The sequence below is a fragment of the Oryzias melastigma genome, linkage group LG12 (assembly GCF_002922805.2).
Source record: "Oryzias melastigma strain HK-1 linkage group LG12, ASM292280v2, whole genome shotgun sequence".
NCBI lineage: Eukaryota > Metazoa > Chordata > Actinopteri > Beloniformes > Adrianichthyidae > Oryzias > Oryzias melastigma.
Genome location: NC_050523.1, coordinates 23,174,599 through 23,179,438, shown reverse-complemented (window position 1 = coordinate 23,179,438; position 4,840 = coordinate 23,174,599).

The following is a 4,840-nucleotide window of genomic DNA, read 5'->3' as shown; positions in this document are numbered from 1 at the left end:
TCTGTGAATGAAAAGGGATTCCATCCATACGTTATTTCCAAATCTGAGTCCTTGATTGGTCAAAGTTTGACCTGGTTAAACTCTCAAAGTGTGTTTGATGTTTTTTTTGTATGTAGAGTCTAAAAACGGTCATAGAAATAAGGAGTGAGCGTGACAGTTTGAATACAGTAGAACAAAATGTGCATTTTATGCTCACTTTCAAAGACTTTCCATTGAAAGTGGTCGCTTGAACGCGTGTTGTTGAGGGCGGCGTGAACGTAGCTTCATTAAATACTAATTACTTTATTAATCATCCCACCTGAGAGGAGAGACCTGCAGAAGTGAGGAGGGAGAGAAAGTATTCAATGTTTCATGCGTTCTATAGGACAAAAAAAAATTGTCTTAGAAAAAAAATAAAAAAAAATAAACACCAGTTATAATTTTAGCTTTTTGTGCTAAATGAGGCGTCAGGAGGAAAGGAGGAGGAGCTTAAAGACTTCTCAGTGTAACACTCCTGTCAGCCAGTGTCAGGATTCCTCATTTTATCTCAAACTTTTACGGAAATCATCAAGTTCTTACAAATGCATTTACTCTCTCCAGAGCATTAATCAGATCATTTTTAATGTCCTGTTTCCCAACACGTCACAGTTTCTTTATAGAACATCTCAACGTGTTCCAAACGCTGCACAGGTGTGTGACGTGCACATCCCACGCCGAACACAGAGATGAAGCTCCCGTGTGGGGCAGCCACTGGACCGACACCCCTCATCATGGACATGAGGTGATTTTTAAAGATCTCTGTTGAAGGAAATCAGTGCTTCATCAATCTTTTCCACCTTCTTCTTCTTCTTGTTTGCAGATGTTCAGTTCCTGTGACTGTTTTGCTGGCTCAGCTCCTTTAAGCTTCAAAAAACCAACAAGTGCAGCAGAATGTGAAATAAAGAGAGAATAAAAATGTAAAAAGCATTCCTTCCTGACACCTAGACTCCTGGAGACTCGTTTCAGGCCGCGGTCCAGAAACTTGCCGTGAAGCTTTCACCCGTGACTGTTTAGAAAAGATGGAGAGTTATTTTGTTTTTACAGCATTCTCACCAAATCAGACTTTTGCACTGTTGAAAGAAGGAAGTCCCACAATGCTCCTCTTCCTCATGAGAGTCTTACTGTTGACCTTTTAACATCTGAGGCGTCGCCGGTGACACTTAAACTCAAAATCTTTAACATAATGTAACTTTAATTAAAACATTACACTAAACCACAAAGCATAAACACTGGAGCCCTGGTGTTAAAGAGTTAACTTTGTTTTATAACACAAGAGACAAAGCGGCTTTGTTCATTGATTCTTTGTGTTTAGTGAACAAAGGAAGAAAAAAAAACTATGGGGATCAAATTTGTTGGTGTAAATTGGAAAAAAATTGAGACAAACATGCTGGAAATGAATTTTCTGTTATTTTTCTTGGATTTTATTCATAGTTTGAAAGATTAATAAACCAGACTTGTGCATTGTGTCCTTAGATAAGTCCTGAAACAGTCGGCTCCGATTTTGTTCAGAAAGATTGGAATCAAAGGAAATCCTGCATCTGCCAACATGCATCAACTATGAGGAACGATCAGAATCTGGTTTTCTACCAGCGGCGGACCATCAGGGCCTGCAAAACCTTCAGTGAAGGCCTAAAGTTATCTGCAAAGAAGTATTTAAATCACAGAGAAATGTCTATATATAATAAATACACATTTGTCCAAAATATATTTTAGATCATTCTAACTGTTCCATCAGCTTCTCTCACAGCCCTACAACTGCTCTGACTGTTTTCTTTCACATGTAAGTTTCTAACCAATCAGATTTTAGCCCCCACTTGTTGCTAGGTTCATGAAGTCTGCCCTACAGTCATACAGTCTGTGCTTCCATCCTCCCTTTTGGTTTTGCAGCGGCTTTCCATAAAAACACAGCTGATTAAACCAAAGCATATATGGATTAGATATGTTTACATCGATTCAACCAATCAGAATTCGAGTTTGAGTCTCTGTAGCTTCATGAGGATGGAAGATGAAATAATGGCCTCTGATTGGATGGTCAAAGCTTGAATTATTTGCTGTTTTGTACAGACGTTTCTCACAGTTGTAAAATCCCAGCCAAAGGCCAAACCCCCAAAACTAGCTCTACTGGGGTTTATTTACACCCTTAAAAAACCTGCAATCCAATTTTTATTTTACCCACAATGCACTCCATCACTATCAGCAGCGCTTTATAGGAGATTAAAGTCTGCTAGTTCTAATTTTAGAGAGAAGACAGAGGAATATCTTCCTATAATACGTTTTATTTCTAAAACAGCAGTAAAAAATATGCTGTAAACTTTAAAGCGGGACACGTCATTTGCTCTGTTCTCAAACAGCTGCAGGCCAAAGATCATAAAGCCGGTAAAGATCTGTGTTTTACTGCTGCGTTCACTTTTAAAGATTCCAGATGAAGCATCTTTATTTTATATTCCCTGCAGTAAAGAAGTCTCTGAACATCTCTTTACATGCTTTGTCAGAATGTGTTCATTTTACGCTTCTCCCAAAAGAACAAAAGGATGTAAATAAAATTGTTAAATCGTCAAAGCTGGTTGTTCAAAGCTTAATACTAAAACCAAAGAATAAAATGTATTTGGAAAGTTTCTTCGAGGAGAAAAGAATCAGTGAAGAACCGAAGAAGAGCCATCGACTTCAAAGAAATAGAAGAATGTGCTACATGCTAATACGCGGCGACAGACTCCACTGTTTCACACGCAGATAATAAATAACTGAGATAGAAAATTCAGGTTTATTTTATATTTTAGAAAACCAGTTTTATGACGGTTGTGTCATTTGATTTTGCTTTATTGATCCATCACACCTTAAAGGTCAGACGTAGCTGAAGCTAGCATTCGGTTGTTAGCCTCCACTTCGACGTTACAGAGAAATTTTTCATCAGAAAGTTCAAACATTTTACAGAGAATGAAGATTTAATCAAATAAAGTTGCTGATATGAGGAAACTTGTAAAAGAGACATTTGAGAATTTTCCTACAGCAAGACTGAAGTGGGTGGACATATTTTCAGAAACTTTAGCACAGAAAATGTTCCTTTGTGTTGAAAAAAAGAACTAACAAGACAAAATATGATCAATCATTTAGCCCTGAAAAATAATCAGCTTGGATTGAGAGTCACAAAGACATTCTATGACAGAGGTCGGCAACCTTTAACAGTAAAAGAGCCATTTGGACTAGTTTTCTATTGATCAAAACCTAGAAGGAGCCTCAAAGATTTACTTTAACCTTTGGGAAATTTGGATAATTCATTATCAATAAACATAAATAAACAGGAATTATTCCTAATTTTTGGCACGATCAAAAGCAAAAATATAAAAAGAAACTAGCATCTGTCAAAATGTGAGTTTTTTTTTATTTTAACATTTTAGTAGGTAAAAATGAGTAAAAATAGTAGATGCTGAATTAGCCAAAAAGCTAGGTCGTTGCTTGATTATTACAGTGGCGGGCCGTCAGGGCCTGCAAGGCCTTCTCTGCTGGCCTAAAAATATCTGAATCACAGACTGATATTAATTATTATTTATTTCCGTGAATACGTATTCTATAATTCCAAATGCTCTGTCTTCGTCCTTTCATTGCTGTCTCCCTGGTTGCGCTGCTTCCAGACGTGTATTTTCCTATTTAAGCATTAACCAATCACATTGCAGCACCATTTGTTGCTAGGGTCAAAGAAATCTGCCCGGAGGCCTTCACAATCAGTTCTGCGGGCCCTGTAGCATAAAATAATTGTCGACCAAACTGTTGCTTCAACCAATCAGATTTGGAGTAGGCGACACGAAGGCCAGCTAGCAGGCGCACGGAAACGTCATCATTTTCACGAGCTTTGATTGGACAGCTCGCAGCTCGCTCTGGTTCTGCGTTATGTGACGGACACAGGTGCCGAGGAGCGGCGTGTCAGGTTTGAAGATGTTACCAGTGGAAAGCGTCTCATCGTCTGATTTTTGGTGGAAAATGAATGTCTGGGTAAAGTTGTGGCACAGTTTTGTCTGGCACGGGTAAAGGAGTTCCGTGACTCCATTGAGCGGGAGTGAAGCTGAAATCTACGAGGCTCCTGAACGCACCGCGGGCGCGTGCAGCGCAAAATCCTCGCGCAAATATTATTTTCCAGACACAGACCTTGATCGATCACAAAAACTGATGTTTGTCTCCCTCCTGGACCACAAGAGGCTTCAGGAATACCAGAACATTTCCCGCATGCAGCCTTTTCCAGCTTATCACAGCCACGGAACACTTTCCATCTGCGAAACGCACGGATTCTGCACGACAGAGTGATTGAAATCTTCTTGAGGATAGAAAGGATGGATTTTGTGTTTAAATAATCTGGATTTTTGGTGAGTAAAATTTTGCTATCTCCCTACATAATATTGACATTTTATCAGGTTATTTTTTATGCTTTTGGTGTGTGTGTGGCAGCTGTACCTGCAGTAGAAGTTGTATTGCCATAAAAAAGTTAATGAGGGTTGGATTGATTCAGATGGAGCACTACTGAAGGCCTAGGTGTGAAATGCACGGGCCGCCACTGGATTATTAGCTAAACTCCAAAATAGTCTAAAATTCCCCAGTAAACTAAATTACTCAAAAAAGTTAGCCCGTTGTTAAAATAGAAGCTAAACTCTAAATTAGCATAAAAAAATCTCAATAGATAACAAATTACCCAAAAACTTTAGCTTATCGCTAAATTTTTAGCTAAACGCCAAATTAGCATAAAAAACTCAGTAGAGGCCAAATCAAGAAAAAAAGGCAAACTTGTTGCTTAATTACTAGCTAAACTCCAAAATTTCTTAGTAAACTAAATTAA